The sequence below is a fragment of the Symphalangus syndactylus genome, chromosome 5 (assembly GCF_028878055.3).
Source record: "Symphalangus syndactylus isolate Jambi chromosome 5, NHGRI_mSymSyn1-v2.1_pri, whole genome shotgun sequence".
Taxonomy (NCBI): Eukaryota; Metazoa; Chordata; class Mammalia; order Primates; family Hylobatidae; genus Symphalangus; species Symphalangus syndactylus.
The window spans coordinates 159,500,412-159,518,275 of NC_072427.2; positions in this window are offsets into that span (position 1 = coordinate 159,500,412).

The following is a 17,864-nucleotide window of genomic DNA, read 5'->3' on the forward strand; positions in this document are numbered from 1 at the left end:
TCTTTCTGTAGAAAATGCAACTGGACATTTGGAGTGCTAAGAGCGTAGTAGTGGAAAAAGGAATATATTCAAATATAAACTACACAGAAGCATTCTGTGAAACTTCTTTCTGATCTGAGCATTCAGCTAACAGAGTTAAACCATACTTTTGATTGAGCAGTTTTGAAACACTCTGTCTGTAGAAAATGCAACTGGACATTCGTAGCGCTAAGTGGGTAATAGTGGAAAAAAGAATATGTTCAAATATAAACTACACAGAAGCATTGTATGAAACTACTTTCTGTTCTGTGCATTCAACTAACAGAGTTGAACCTTAATTTTGATTGAGCCGTTCTGAAACACTCTTTCTGTAGAAACTGCAATTGGACATTCTGAGCGCTAAGAGGCCTATATTGGGAAAAAGAATGTCTACAAATAAAAACTACACAGAATAATTGTGTGAAACTTCTTTCTGTTCTGTTTGTTCAACTAAAAGAGTTGAACCTTAGTTTCGATTGAGCCGTTCTGAAACACTCTTTCTGTAGAAAATGCAAGTGGAGATTCGGAGCGCTAAGAGGGTAATAGTGGAAAAAGGAATGTCTCCAAATATAAACTACACAGAATCATTCGGTGAAACTTCTTTCTGATCTGTGCATTCAGCTAACAGAGTTAAACCATACTTTTGATTGAGCAGATCTGAACACTCTTTCTGTAGAAAATGCAACTGGACATTTGGAGCGCTAAGAGAGTAGTAGTGGAAAAAGGAATATATTCAAATATAAACTACACAGAAGCATTCTGTGAAACTTCTTTCTGATCTGAGCATTCAGCTATCAGAGTTAAACCATACTTTTGATTGAGCAGTTTTGAAACACTCTGTCTGTAGAAAATGCAACTGGACATTCGTAGCGCTAAGTGGGTAATAGTGGAAAAAAGAATATGTTCAAATATAAACTACACAGAAGCATTGTATGAAACTTCTTTCTGTTCTGTGCATTCAACTAACAGAGTTGAACCTGACTTTTGATTGAGCCTTTCTGAAACACTCTTTCTGTAGAAACTGCAATTGGACATTCTGAGCGTTAACAGTCCTCTATTGGGAAAAATAATATCTTCAAATAAAAACTACACAGAAGCATTGTGTGAAACTTATTTCTGATATGTTCATTAAGCTAACAGAGTTAAACCATACTTTTGATTGCGCAGTTCTGAACACTCTTTCTGTAGAAAATGCAAGTGGACATTCGGAGCGCTAAGTGGGTAATAGTGGAAAAAAGAATATGTTCAAATATAAACTACACAGAAGCATTGTATGAAACTTCTTTCTGTTCTGTGCATTCAACTAACAGAGTTGAACCTGACTTTTGATTGAGCCTTTCTGAAACACTCTTTCTGTAGAAACTGCAATTGGACATTCTGAGCGCTAAGAGTACTCTATTGGGAAAAATAATATCTTCAAATAAAAACTACACAGAAGCATTGTGTGAAACTTATTTCTGATATGTTCATTAAGCTAACAGAGTTAAACCATACTTTTGATTGCGCAGTTCTGAACACTCTTTCTGTAGAAAATGCAAGTGGACATTCGGAGCGCTAAGAGGGTAATAGTGGAGAAAGGAATATATTCAAATATAAACTACACAGTAGCATTCTGTGAAAATTCTTTCTGTTCTGTGCATTCAACTAACAGAGTTGAACCTTACTTTTGATTGAGCCGTTCTGAAACACTCTTTCTGTAGAAACTGCAATTGGACATGCTAAGCGCTAAGAGGCCTACATTGGGAAAAAGAATATCTTCAAATAAAAACTACACAGATGCATTCTGTGAAACTTATTTCTGATCTGTAAATTCAGTTAACAGAGATAAAACATATTTTTGATTGAGCAGTTATGAAACACTCTTTTTGTAGAAAATGCAAGTGGAGATTCGGAGCGCTAAGTGGGTAATAGTGGAAAAAGGAATGTCTTCAAATATAAACTACACAGAATCATTCGGTGAAACTTCTTTCTGATCTGTGCATTCAGCTAACAGAGTTAAACCATACTTTTGATTGAGCAGATCTGAACACTCTTTCTGTAGTCAATGCAACTGGACATTTGGAGCGCTAAGAGCGTAGTCGTGGAAAAAGGAATATATTCAAATATAAACTACACAGAAGCATTCTGTGAAACTTCTTTCTGATCTGAAAATTCAGCTAACAGAGTTAAACCATACTTTTGATTGAGCAGTTTTGAAACACTCTGTCTGTAGAAAATGCAACTGGACATTCGTAGCGCTAAGTGGGTAATAGTGGAAAAAAGAATATGTTCAAATATAAACTACACTGAAGCATTGTATGAAACTTCTTTCTGTTCTGTGCATTCAACTATCAGAGTTGAACCTTACTTTTGATTGAGCCTTTCTGAAACACTCTTTCTGTAGAAACTGCAATTGGACATTCTGAGCGCTAAGAGGCCTATATTGGGAAAAATAATATCTTCAAATAAAAACTACACAGAAGCATTGTGTGAAACTTATTTCTGATATGTTCATTAAGCTAACAGAGTTAAACCATACTTTTGATTGCGCAGTTCTGAACACACTTTCTGTAGAAAATGCAAGTGGACATTCGGAGCGCTAAGAGGGTAATAGTGGAAAAAGGAATATATTCAAATATAAACTACACAGTAGCATTCTGTGAAAATCCTTTCTGTTCTGTGCATTCAAGTAACAGAGTTGAACCTTACTTTTGATTGAGCCGTTCTGAAACACTCTTTCTGTAGAAACTGCAATTGGACATGCTAAGCGCTAAGAGGCCTACATTGGGAAAAAGAATATCTTCAAATAAAAACTACACAGATGCATTCTGTGAAAGTTATTTCTGATCTGTAAATTCAGTTAACAGAGATAAAACATATTTTTGATTGAGCAGTTATGAAACACTCTTTTTGTAGAAAATGCAAGAGGAGATTCGGAGCGCTAAGTGGGTAATAGTGGAAAAAGGAATGTCTTCAAATATAAACTACACAGAATCATTCGGTGAAACTTATTTCTGATCTGTGCATTCAGCTAACAGAGTTAAACCATACTTTTGATTGAGCAGATCTGAACACTCTTTCTGTAGAAAATGCAACTGGACATTTGGAGTGCTAAGAGCGTAGTAGTGGAAAAAGGAATATATTCAAATATAAACTACACAGAAGCATTCTGTGAAACTTCTTTCTGATCTGAGCATTCAGCTAACAGAGTTAAACCATACTTTTGATTGAGCAGTTTTGAAACACTCTGTCTGTAGAAAATGCAACTGGACATTCGTAGCGCTAAGTGGGTAATAGTGGAAAAAAGAATATGTTCAAATATAAACTACACAGAAGCATTGTATGAAACTACTTTCTGTTCTGTGCATTCAACTAACAGAGTTGAACCTTAATTTTGATTGAGCCGTTCTGAAACACTCTTTCTGTAGAAACTGCAATTGGACATTCTGAGCGCTAAGAGGCCTATATTGGGAAAAAGAATGTCTACAAATAAAAACTACACAGAATAATTGTGTGAAACTTCTTTCTGTTCTGTTTGTTCAACTAAAAGAGTTGAACCTTAGTTTCGATTGAGCCGTTCTGAAACACTCTTTCTGTAGAAAATGCAAGTGGAGATTCGGAGCGCTAAGAGGGTAATAGTGGAAAAAGGAATGTCTCCAAATATAAACTACACAGAATCATTCGGTGAAACTTCTTTCTGATCTGTGCATTCAGCTAACAGAGTTAAACCATACTTTTGATTGAGCAGATCTGAACACTCTTTCTGTAGAAAATGCAACTGGACATTTGGAGCGCTAAGAGAGTAGTAGTGGAAAAAGGAATATATTCAAATATAAACTACACAGAAGCATTCTGTGAAACTTCTTTCTGATCTGAGCATTCAGCTATCAGAGTTAAACCATACTTTTGATTGAGCAGTTTTGAAACACTCTGTCTGTAGAAAATGCAACTGGACATTCGTAGCGCTAAGTGGGTAATAGTGGAAAAAAGAATATGTTCAAATATAAACTACACAGAAGCATTGTATGAAACTTCTTTCTGTTCTGTGCATTCAACTAACAGAGTTGAACCTGACTTTTGATTGAGCCTTTCTGAAACACTCTTTCTGTAGAAACTGCAATTGGACATTCTGAGCGTTAACAGTCCTCTATTGGGAAAAATAATATCTTCAAATAAAAACTACACAGAAGCATTGTGTGAAACTTATTTCTGATATGTTCATTAAGCTAACAGAGTTAAACCATACTTTTGATTGCGCAGTTCTGAACACTCTTTCTGTAGAAAATGCAAGTGGACATTCGGAGCGCTAAGTGGGTAATAGTGGAAAAAAGAATATGTTCAAATATAAACTACACAGAAGCATTGTATGAAACTTCTTTCTGTTCTGTGCATTCAACTAACAGAGTTGAACCTGACTTTTGATTGAGCCTTTCTGAAACACTCTTTCTGTAGAAACTGCAATTGGACATTCTGAGCGCTAAGAGTACTCTATTGGGAAAAATAATATCTTCAAATAAAAACTACACAGAAGCATTGTGTGAAACTTATTTCTGATATGTTCATTAAGCTAACAGAGTTAAACCATACTTTTGATTGCGCAGTTCTGAACACTCTTTCTGTAGAAAATGCAAGTGGACATTCGGAGCGCTAAGAGGGTAATAGTGGAGAAAGGAATATATTCAAATATAAACTACACAGTAGCATTCTGTGAAAATTCTTTCTGTTCTGTGCATTCAACTAACAGAGTTGAACCTTACTTTTGATTGAGCCGTTCTGAAACACTCTTTCTGTAGAAACTGCAATTGGACATGCTAAGCGCTAAGAGGCCTACATTGGGAAAAAGAATATCTTCAAATAAAAACTACACAGATGCATTCTGTGAAACTTATTTCTGATCTGTAAATTCAGTTAACAGAGATAAAACATATTTTTGATTGAGCAGTTATGAAACACTCTTTTTGTAGAAAATGCAAGTGGAGATTCGGAGCGCTAAGTGGGTAATAGTGGAAAAAGGAATGTCTTCAAATATAAACTACACAGAATCATTCGGTGAAACTTCTTTCTGATCTGTGCATTCAGCTAACAGAGTTAAACCATACTTTTGATTGAGCAGATCTGAACACTCTTTCTGTAGTCAATGCAACTGGACATTTGGAGCGCTAAGAGCGTAGTCGTGGAAAAAGGAATATATTCAAATATAAACTACACAGAAGCATTCTGTGAAACTTCTTTCTGATCTGAAAATTCAGCTAACAGAGTTAAACCATACTTTTGATTGAGCAGTTTTGAAACACTCTGTCTGTAGAAAATGCAACTGGACATTCGTAGCGCTAAGTGGGTAATAGTGGAAAAAAGAATATGTTCAAATATAAACTACACTGAAGCATTGTATGAAACTTCTTTCTGTTCTGTGCATTCAACTATCAGAGTTGAACCTTACTTTTGATTGAGCCTTTCTGAAACACTCTTTCTGTAGAAACTGCAATTGGACATTCTGAGCGCTAAGAGGCCTATATTGGGAAAAATAATATCTTCAAATAAAAACTACACAGAAGCATTGTGTGAAACTTATTTCTGATATGTTCATTAAGCTAACAGAGTTAAACCATACTTTTGATTGCGCAGTTCTGAACACACTTTCTGTAGAAAATGCAAGTGGACATTCGGAGCGCTAAGAGGGTAATAGTGGAAAAAGGAATATATTCAAATATAAACTACACAGTAGCATTCTGTGAAAATCCTTTCTGTTCTGTGCATTCAAGTAACAGAGTTGAACCTTACTTTTGATTGAGCCGTTCTGAAACACTCTTTCTGTAGAAACTGCAATTGGACATGCTAAGCGCTAAGAGGCCTACATTGGGAAAAAGAATATCTTCAAATAAAAACTACACAGATGCATTCTGTGAAAGTTATTTCTGATCTGTAAATTCAGTTAACAGAGATAAAACATATTTTTGATTGAGCAGTTATGAAACACTCTTTTTGTAGAAAATGCAAGAGGAGATTCGGAGCGCTAAGTGGGTAATAGTGGAAAAAGGAATGTCTTCAAATATAAACTACACAGAATCATTCGGTGAAACTTATTTCTGATCTGTGCATTCAGCTAACAGAGTTAAACCATACTTTTGATTGAGCAGATCTGAACACTCTTTCTGTAGAAAATGCAACTGGACATTTGGAGTGCTAAGAGCGTAGTAGTGGAAAAAGGAATATATTCAAATATAAACTACACAGAAGCATTCTGTGAAACTTCTTTCTGATCTGAGCATTCAGCTAACAGAGTTAAACCATACTTTTGATTGAGCAGTTTTGAAACACTCTGTCTGTAGAAAATGCAACTGGACATTCGTAGCGCTAAGTGGGTAATAGTGGAAAAAAGAATATGTTCAAATATAAACTACACAGAAGCATTGTATGAAACTACTTTCTGTTCTGTGCATTCAACTAACAGAGTTGAACCTTAATTTTGATTGAGCCGTTCTGAAACACTCTTTCTGTAGAAACTGCAATTGGACATTCTGAGCGCTAAGAGGCCTATATTGGGAAAAAGAATGTCTACAAATAAAAACTACACAGAATAATTGTGTGAAACTTCTTTCTGTTCTGTTTGTTCAACTAAAAGAGTTGAACCTTAGTTTCGATTGAGCCGTTCTGAAACACTCTTTCTGTAGAAAATGCAAGTGGAGATTCGGAGCGCTAAGAGGGTAATAGTGGAAAAAGGAATGTCTCCAAATATAAACTACACAGAATCATTCGGTGAAACTTCTTTCTGATCTGTGCATTCAGCTAACAGAGTTAAACCATACTTTTGATTGAGCAGATCTGAACACTCTTTCTGTAGAAAATGCAACTGGACATTTGGAGCGCTAAGAGAGTAGTAGTGGAAAAAGGAATATATTCAAATATAAACTACACAGAAGCATTCTGTGAAACTTCTTTCTGATCTGAGCATTCAGCTATCAGAGTTAAACCATACTTTTGATTGAGCAGTTTTGAAACACTCTGTCTGTAGAAAATGCAACTGGACGTTCGTAGCGCTAAGTGGGTAATAGTGGAAAAAAGAATATGTTCAAATATAAACTACACAGAAGCATTGTATGAAACTTCTTTCTGTTCTGTGCATTCAACTAACAGAGTTGAACCTGACTTTTGATTGAGCCTTTCTGAAACACTCTTTCTGTAGAAACTGCAATTGGACATTCTGAGCGTTAACAGTCCTCTATTGGGAAAAATAATATCTTCAAATAAAAACTACACAGAAGCATTGTGTGAAACTTATTTCTGATATGTTCATTAAGCTAACAGAGTTAAACCATACTTTTGATTGCGCAGTTCTGAACACTCTTTCTGTAGAAAATGCAAGTGGACATTCGGAGCGCTAAGTGGGTAATAGTGGAAAAAAGAATATGTTCAAATATAAACTACACAGAAGCATTGTATGAAACTTCTTTCTGTTCTGTGCATTCAACTAACAGAGTTGAACCTGACTTTTGATTGAGCCTTTCTGAAACACTCTTTCTGTAGAAACTGCAATTGGACATTCTGAGCGCTAAGAGTACTCTATTGGGAAAAATAATATCTTCAAATAAAAACTACACAGAAGCATTGTGTGAAACTTATTTCTGATATGTTCATTAAGCTAACAGAGTTAAACCATACTTTTGATTGCGCAGTTCTGAACACTCTTTCTGTAGAAAATGCAAGTGGACATTCGGAGCGCTAAGAGGGTAATAGTGGAGAAAGGAATATATTCAAATATAAACTACACAGTAGCATTCTGTGAAAATTCTTTCTGTTCTGTGCATTCAACTAACAGAGTTGAACCTTACTTTTGATTGAGCCGTTCTGAAACACTCTTTCTGTAGAAACTGCAATTGGACATGCTAAGCGCTAAGAGGCCTACATTGGGAAAAAGAATATCTTCAAATAAAAACTACACAGATGCATTCAGTGAAACTTATTTCTGATCTGTAAATTCAGTTAACAGAGATAAAACATATTTTTGATTGAGCAGTTATGAAACACTCTTTTTGTAGAAAATGCAAGTGGAGATTCGGAGCGCTAAGTGGGTAATAGTGGAAAAAGGAATGTCTTCAAATATAAACTACACAGAATCATTCGGTGAAACTTCTTTCTGATCTGTGCATTCAGCTAACAGAGTTAAACCATACTTTTGATTGAGCAGATCTGAACACTCTTTCTGTAGTCAATGCAACTGGACATTTGGAGCGCTAAGAGCGTAGTCGTGGAAAAAGGAATATATTCAAATATAAACTACACAGAAGCATTCTGTGAAACTTCTTTCTGATCTGAAAATTCAGCTAACAGAGTTAAACCATACTTTTGATTGAGCAGTTTTGAAACACTCTGTCTGTAGAAAATGCAACTGGACATTCGTAGCGCTAAGTGGGTAATAGTGGAAAAAAGAATATGTTCAAATATAAACTACACTGAAGCATTGTATGAAACTTCTTTCTGTTCTGTGCATTCAACTATCAGAGTTGAACCTTACTTTTGATTGAGCCTTTCTGAAACACTCTTTCTGTAGAAACTGCAATTGGACATTCTGAGCGCTAAGAGGCCTATATTGGGAAAAATAATATCTTCAAATAAAAACTACACAGAAGCATTGTGTGAAACTTATTTCTGATATGTTCATTAAGCTAACAGAGTTAAACCATACTTTTGATTGCGCAGTTCTGAACACACTTTCTGTAGAAAATGCAAGTGGACATTCGGAGCGCTAAGAGGGTAATAGTGGAAAAAGGAATATATTCAAATATAAACTACACAGTAGCATTCTGTGAAAATCCTTTCTGTTCTGTGCATTCAAGTAACAGAGTTGAACCTTACTTTTGATTGAGCCGTTCTGAAACACTCTTTCTGTAGAAACTGCAATTGGACATGCTAAGCGCTAAGAGGCCTACATTGGGAAAAAGAATATCTTCAAATAAAAACTACACAGATGCATTCTGTGAAAGTTATTTCTGATCTGTAAATTCAGTTAACAGAGATAAAACATATTTTTGATTGAGCAGTTATGAAACACTCTTTTTGTAGAAAATGCAAGAGGAGATTCGGAGCGCTAAGTGGGTAATAGTGGAAAAAGGAATGTCTTCAAATATAAACTACACAGAATCATTCGGTGAAACTTATTTCTGATCTGTGCATTCAGCTAACAGAGTTAAACCATACTTTTGATTGAGCAGATCTGAACACTCTTTCTGTAGAAAATGCAACTGGACATTTGGAGTGCTAAGAGCGTAGTAGTGGAAAAAGGAATATATTCAAATATAAACTACACAGAAGCATTCTGTGAAACTTCTTTCTGATCTGAGCATTCAGCTAACAGAGTTAAACCATACTTTTGATTGAGCAGTTTTGAAACACTCTGTCTGTAGAAAATGCAACTGGACATTCGTAGCGCTAAGTGGGTAATAGTGGAAAAAAGAATATGTTCAAATATAAACTACACAGAAGCATTGTATGAAACTACTTTCTGTTCTGTGCATTCAACTAACAGAGTTGAACCTTAATTTTGATTGAGCCGTTCTGAAACACTCTTTCTGTAGAAACTGCAATTGGACATTCTGAGCGCTAAGAGGCCTATATTGGGAAAAAGAATGTCTACAAATAAAAACTACACAGAATAATTGTGTGAAACTTCTTTCTGTTCTGTTTGTTCAACTAAAAGAGTTGAACCTTAGTTTCGATTGAGCCGTTCTGAAACACTCTTTCTGTAGAAAATGCAAGTGGAGATTCGGAGCGCTAAGAGGGTAATAGTGGAAAAAGGAATGTCTCCAAATATAAACTACACAGAATCATTCGGTGAAACTTCTTTCTGATCTGTGCATTCAGCTAACAGAGTTAAACCATACTTTTGATTGAGCAGATCTGAACACTCTTTCTGTAGAAAATGCAACTGGACATTTGGAGCGCTAAGAGAGTAGTAGTGGAAAAAGGAATATATTCAAATATAAACTACACAGAAGCATTCTGTGAAACTTCTTTCTGATCTGAGCATTCAGCTAACAGAGTTAAACCATACTTTTGATTGAGCAGTTTTGAAACACTCTGTCTGTAGAAAATGCAACTGGACATTCGTAGCGCTAAGTGGGTAATAGTGGAAAAAAGAATATGTTCAAATATAAACTACACAGAAGCATTGTATGAAACTTCTTTCTGTTCTGTGCATTCAACTAACAGAGTTGAACCTGACTTTTGATTGAGCCTTTCTGAAACACTCTTTCTGTAGAAACTGCAATTGGACATTCTGAGCGTTAACAGTCCTCTATTGGGAAAAATAATATCTTCAAATAAAAACTACACAGAAGCATTGTGTGAAACTTATTTCTGATATGTTCATTAAGCTAACAGAGTTAAACCATACTTTTGATTGCGCAGTTCTGAACACTCTTTCTGTAGAAAATGCAAGTGGACATTCGGAGCGCTAAGTGGGTAATAGTGGAAAAAAGAATATGTTCAAATATAAACTACACAGAAGCATTGTATGAAACTTCTTTCTGTTCTGTGCATTCAACTAACAGAGTTGAACCTGACTTTTGATTGAGCCTTTCTGAAACACTCTTTCTGTAGAAACTGCAATTGGACATTCTGAGCGCTAAGAGTACTCTATTGGGAAAAATAATATCTTCAAATAAAAACTACACAGAAGCATTGTGTGAAACTTATTTCTGATATGTTCATTAAGCTAACAGAGTTAAACCATACTTTTGATTGCGCAGTTCTGAACACTCTTTCTGTAGAAAATGCAAGTGGACATTCGGAGCGCTAAGAGGGTAATAGTGGAGAAAGGAATATATTCAAATATAAACTACACAGTAGCATTCTGTGAAAATTCTTTCTGTTCTGTGCATTCAACTAACAGAGTTGAACCTTACTTTTGATTGAGCCGTTCTGAAACACTCTTTCTGTAGAAACTGCAATTGGACATGCTAAGCGCTAAGAGGCCTACATTGGGAAAAAGAATATCTTCAAATAAAAACTACACAGATGCATTCTGTGAAACTTATTTCTGATCTGTAAATTCAGTTAACAGAGATAAAACATATTTTTGATTGAGCAGTTATGAAACACTCTTTTTGTAGAAAATGCAAGTGGAGATTCGGAGCGCTAAGTGGGTAATAGTGGAAAAAGGAATGTCTTCAAATATAAACTACACAGAATCATTCGGTGAAACTTCTTTCTGATCTGTGCATTCAGCTAACAGAGTTAAACCATACTTTTGATTGAGCAGATCTGAACACTCTTTCTGTAGTCAATGCAACTGGACATTTGGAGCGCTAAGAGCGTAGTCGTGGAAAAAGGAATATATTCAAATATAAACTACACAGAAGCATTCTGTGAAACTTCTTTCTGATCTGAAAATTCAGCTAACAGAGTTAAACCATACTTTTGATTGAGCAGTTTTGAAACACTCTGTCTGTAGAAAATGCAACTGGACATTCGTAGCGCTAAGTGGGTAATAGTGGAAAAAAGAATATGTTCAAATATAAACTACACTGAAGCATTGTATGAAACTTCTTTCTGTTCTGTGCATTCAACTATCAGAGTTGAACCTTACTTTTGATTGAGCCTTTCTGAAACACTCTTTCTGTAGAAACTGCAATTGGACATTCTGAGCGCTAAGAGGCCTATATTGGGAAAAATAATATCTTCAAATAAAAACTACACAGAAGCATTGTGTGAAACTTATTTCTGATATGTTCATTAAGCTAACAGAGTTAAACCATACTTTTGATTGCGCAGTTCTGAACACACTTTCTGTAGAAAATGCAAGTGGACATTCGGAGCGCTAAGAGGGTAATAGTGGAAAAAGGAATATATTCAAATATAAACTACACAGTAGCATTCTGTGAAAATCCTTTCTGTTCTGTGCATTCAAGTAACAGAGTTGAACCTTACTTTTGATTGAGCCGTTCTGAAACACTCTTTCTGTAGAAACTGCAATTGGACATGCTAAGCGCTAAGAGGCCTACATTGGGAAAAAGAATATCTTCAAATAAAAACTACACAGATGCATTCTGTGAAAGTTATTTCTGATCTGTAAATTCAGTTAACAGAGATAAAACATATTTTTGATTGAGCAGTTATGAAACACTCTTTTTGTAGAAAATGCAAGAGGAGATTCGGAGCGCTAAGTGGGTAATAGTGGAAAAAGGAATGTCTTCAAATATAAACTACACAGAATCATTCGGTGAAACTTATTTCTGATCTGTGCATTCAGCTAACAGAGTTAAACCATACTTTTGATTGAGCAGATCTGAACACTCTTTCTGTAGAAAATGCAACTGGACATTTGGAGTGCTAAGAGCGTAGTAGTGGAAAAAGGAATATATTCAAATATAAACTACACAGAAGCATTCTGTGAAACTTCTTTCTGATCTGAGCATTCAGCTAACAGAGTTAAACCATACTTTTGATTGAGCAGTTTTGAAACACTCTGTCTGTAGAAAATGCAACTGGACATTCGTAGCGCTAAGTGGGTAATAGTGGAAAAAAGAATATGTTCAAATATAAACTACACAGAAGCATTGTATGAAACTACTTTCTGTTCTGTGCATTCAACTAACAGAGTTGAACCTTAATTTTGATTGAGCCGTTCTGAAACACTCTTTCTGTAGAAACTGCAATTGGACATTCTGAGCGCTAAGAGGCCTATATTGGGAAAAAGAATGTCTACAAATAAAAACTACACAGAATAATTGTGTGAAACTTCTTTCTGTTCTGTTTGTTCAACTAAAAGAGTTGAACCTTAGTTTCGATTGAGCCGTTCTGAAACACTCTTTCTGTAGAAAATGCAAGTGGAGATTCGGAGCGCTAAGAGGGTAATAGTGGAAAAAGGAATGTCTCCAAATATAAACTACACAGAATCATTCGGTGAAACTTCTTTCTGATCTGTGCATTCAGCTAACAGAGTTAAACCATACTTTTGATTGAGCAGATCTGAACACTCTTTCTGTAGAAAATGCAACTGGACATTTGGAGCGCTAAGAGAGTAGTAGTGGAAAAAGGAATATATTCAAATATAAACTACACAGAAGCATTCTGTGAAACTTCTTTCTGATCTGAGCATTCAGCTATCAGAGTTAAACCATACTTTTGATTGAGCAGTTTTGAAACACTCTGTCTGTAGAAAATGCAACTGGACATTCGTAGCGCTAAGTGGGTAATAGTGGAAAAAAGAATATGTTCAAATATAAACTACACAGAAGCATTGTATGAAACTTCTTTCTGTTCTGTGCATTCAACTAACAGAGTTGAACCTGACTTTTGATTGAGCCTTTCTGAAACACTCTTTCTGTAGAAACTGCAATTGGACATTCTGAGCGTTAACAGTCCTCTATTGGGAAAAATAATATCTTCAAATAAAAACTACACAGAAGCATTGTGTGAAACTTATTTCTGATATGTTCATTAAGCTAACAGAGTTAAACCATACTTTTGATTGCGCAGTTCTGAACACTCTTTCTGTAGAAAATGCAAGTGGACATTCGGAGCGCTAAGTGGGTAATAGTGGAAAAAAGAATATGTTCAAATATAAACTACACAGAAGCATTGTATGAAACTTCTTTCTGTTTTGTGCATTCAACTAACAGAGTTGAACCTGACTTTTGATTGAGCCTTTCTGAAACACTCTTTCTGTAGAAACTGCAATTGGACATTCTGAGCGCTAAGAGTACTCTATTGGGAAAAATAATATCTTCAAATAAAAACTACACAGAAGCATTGTGTGAAACTTATTTCTGATATGTTCATTAAGCTAACAGAGTTAAACCATACTTTTGATTGCGCAGTTCTGAACACTCTTTCTGTAGAAAATGCAAGTGGACATTCGGAGCGCTAAGAGGGTAATAGTGGAGAAAGGAATATATTCAAATATAAACTACACAGTAGCATTCTGTGAAAATTCTTTCTGTTCTGTGCATTCAACTAACAGAGTTGAACCTTACTTTTGATTGAGCCGTTCTGAAACACTCTTTCTGTAGAAACTGCAATTGGACATGCTAAGCGCTAAGAGGCCTACATTGGGAAAAAGAATATCTTCAAATAAAAACTACACAGATGCATTCTGTGAAACTTATTTCTGATCTGTAAATTCAGTTAACAGAGATAAAACATATTTTTGATTGAGCAGTTATGAAACACTCTTTTTGTAGAAAATGCAAGTGGAGATTCGGAGCGCTAAGGGGGTAATAGTGGAAAAAGGAATGTCTTCAAATATAAACTACACAGAATCATTCGGTGAAACTTCTTTCTGATCTGTGCATTCAGCTAACAGAGTTAAACCATACTTTTGATTGAGCAGATCTGAACACTCTTTCTGTAGTAAATGCAACTGGACATTTGGAGCGCTAAGAGCGTAGTAGTGGAAAAAGTAATATATTCAAATATAAACTACACAGAAGCATTCTGTGAAACTTCTTTCTGATCTGAAAATTCAGCTAACAGAGTTAAACCATACTTTTGATTGAGCAGTTTTGAAACACTCTGTCTGTAGAAAATGCAACTGGACATTCGTAGCGCTAAGTGGGTAATAGTGGAAAAAAGAATATGTTCAAATATAAACTACACTGAAGCATTGTATGAAACTTCTTTCTGTTCTGTGCATTCAACTATCAGAGTTGAACCTTACTTTTGATTGAGCCTTTCTGAAACACTCTTTCTGTAGAAACTGCAATTGGACATTCTGAGCGCTAAGAGGCCTATATTGGGAAAAATAATATCTTCAAATAAAAACTACACAGAAGCATTGTGTGAAACTTATTTCTGATATGTTCATTAAGCTAACAGAGTTAAACCATACTTTTGATTGCGCAGTTCTGAACACACTTTCTGTAGAAAATGCAAGTGGACATTCGGAGCGCTAAGAGGGTAATAGTGGAAAAAGGAATATATTCAAATATAAACTACACAGTAGCATTCTGTGAAAATTCTTTCTGTTCTGTGCATTCAAGTAACAGAGTTGAACCTTACTTTTGATTGAGCCGTTCTGAAACACTCTTTCTGTAGAAACTGCAATTGGACATGCTAAGCGCTAAGAGGCCTACATTGGGAAAAAGAATATCTTCAAATAAAAACTACACAGATGCATTCTGTGAAACTTATTTCTGATCTGTAAATTCAGTTAACAGAGATAAAACATATTTTTGATTGAGCAGTTATGAAACACTCTTTTTGTAGAAAATGCAAGTGGAGATTCGTAGCGCTAAGGGGGTAATAGTGGAAAAAGGAATGTCTTCAAATATAAACTACACAGAATCATTCGGTGAAACTTCTTTCTGATCTGTGCATTCAGCTAACAGAGTTAAACCATACTTTTGATTGAGCAGATCTGAACACTCTTTCTGTAGTAAATGCAACTGGACATTTGGAGCGCTAAGAGCGTAGTAGTGGAAAAAGGAATATATTCAAATATAAACTACACAGAAGCATTCTGTGAAACTTCTTTCTGATCTGAAAATTCAGCTAACAGAGTTAAACCATACTTTTGATTGAGCAGTTTTGAAACACTCTGTCTGTAGAAAATGCAACTGGACATTCGTAGCGCTAAGTGGGTAATAGTGGAAAAAAGAATATGTTCATATATAAACTACACTGAAGCATTGTATGAAACTTCTTTCTGTTCTGTGCATTCAACTATCAGAGTTGAACCTTACTTTTGATTGAGCCTTTCTGAAACACTCTTTCTGTAGAAACTGCAATTGGACATTCTGAGCGCTAAGAGGCCTATATTGGGAAAAATAATATCTTCAAATAAAAACTACACAGAAGCATTGTGTGAAACTTATTTCTGATATGTTCATTAAGCTAACAGAGTTAAACCATACTTTTGATTGCGCAGTTCTGAACACACTTTCTGTAGAAAATGCAAGTGGACATTCGGAGCGCTAAGAGGGTAATAGTGGAAAAAGGAATATATTCAAATATAAACTACACAGTAGCATTCTGTGAAAATTCTTTCTGTTCTGTGCATTCAAGTAACAGAGTTGAACCTTACTTTTGATTGAGCCATTCTGAAACACTCTTTCTGTAGAAACTGCAATTGGACATGCTAAGCGCTAAGAGGCCTACATTGGGAAAAAGAATATCTTCAAATAAAAACTACACAGATGCATTCTGTGAAAGTTATTTCTGATCTGTAAATTCAGTTAACAGAGATAAAACATATTTTTGATTGAGCAGTTATGAAACACTCTTTTTGTAGAAAATGCAAGAGGAGATTCGGAGCGCTAAGTGGGTAATAGTGGAAAAAGGAATGTCTTCAAATATAAACTACACAGAATCATTCGGTGAAACTTCTTTCTGATCTGTGCATTCAGCTAACAGAGTTAAACCATACTTTTGATTGAGCAGATCTGAACACTCTTTCTGTAGAAAATGCAACTGGACATTTGGAGTGCTAAGAGCGTAGTAGTGGAAAAAGGAATATATTCAAATATAAACTACACAGAAGCATTCTGTGAAACTTCTTTCTGATCTGAGCATTCAGCTAACAGAGTTAAACCATACTTTTGATTGAGCAGTTTTGAAACACTCTGTCTGTAGAAAATGCAACTGGACATTCGTAGCGCTAAGTGGGTAATAGTGGAAAAAAGAATATGTTCAAATATAAACTACACAGAAGCATTGTATGAAACTACTTTCTGTTCTGTGCATTCAACTAACAGAGTTGAACCTTAATTTTGATTGAGCCGTTCTGAAACACTCTTTCTGTAGAAACTGCAATTGGACATTCTGAGCGCTAAGAGGCCTATATTGGGAAAAAGAATGTCTACAAATAAAAACTACACAGAATAATTGTGTGAAACTTCTTTCTGTTCTGTTTGTTCAACTAAAAGAGTTGAACCTTAGTTTCGATTGAGCCGTTCTGAAACACTCTTTCTGTAGAAAATGCAAGTGGAGATTCGGAGCGCTAAGAGGGTAATAGTGGAAAAAGGAATGTCTCCAAATATAAACTACACAGAATCATTCGGTGAAACTTCTTTCTGATCTGTGCATTCAGCTAACAGAGTTAAACCATACTTTTGATTGAGCAGATCTGAACACTCTTTCTGTAGAAAATGCAACTGGACATTTGGAGCGCTAAGAGAGTAGTAGTGGAAAAAGGAATATATTCAAATATAAACTACACAGAAGCATTCTGTGAAACTTCTTTCTGATCTGAGCATTCAGCTAACAGAGTTAAACCATACTTTTGATTGAGCAGTTTTGAAACACTCTGTCTGTAGAAAATGCAACTGGACATTCGTAGCGCTAAGTGGGTAATAGTGGAAAAAAGAATATGTTCAAATATAAACTACACAGAAGCATTGTATGAAACTTCTTTCTGTTCTGTGCATTCAACTAACAGAGTTGAACCTGACTTTTGATTGAGCCTTTCTGAAACACTCTTTCTGTAGAAACTGCAATTGGACATTCTGAGCGTTAACAGTCCTCTATTGGGAAAAATAATATCTTCAAATAAAAACTACACAGAAGCATTGTGTGAAACTTATTTCTGATATGTTCATTAAGCTAACAGAGTTAAACCATACTTTTGATTGCGCAGTTCTGAACACTCTTTCTGTAGAAAATGCAAGTGGACATTCGGAGCGCTAAGTGGGTAATAGTGGAAAAAAGAATATGTTCAAATATAAACTACACAGAAGCATTGTATGAAACTTCTTTCTGTTCTGTGCATTCAACTAACAGAGTTGAACCTGACTTTTGATTGAGCCTTTCTGAAACACTCTTTCTGTAGAAACTGCAATTGGACATTCTGAGCGCTAAGAGTACTCTATTGGGAAAAATAATATCTTCAAATAAAAACTACACAGAAGCATTGTGTGAAACTTATTTCTGAT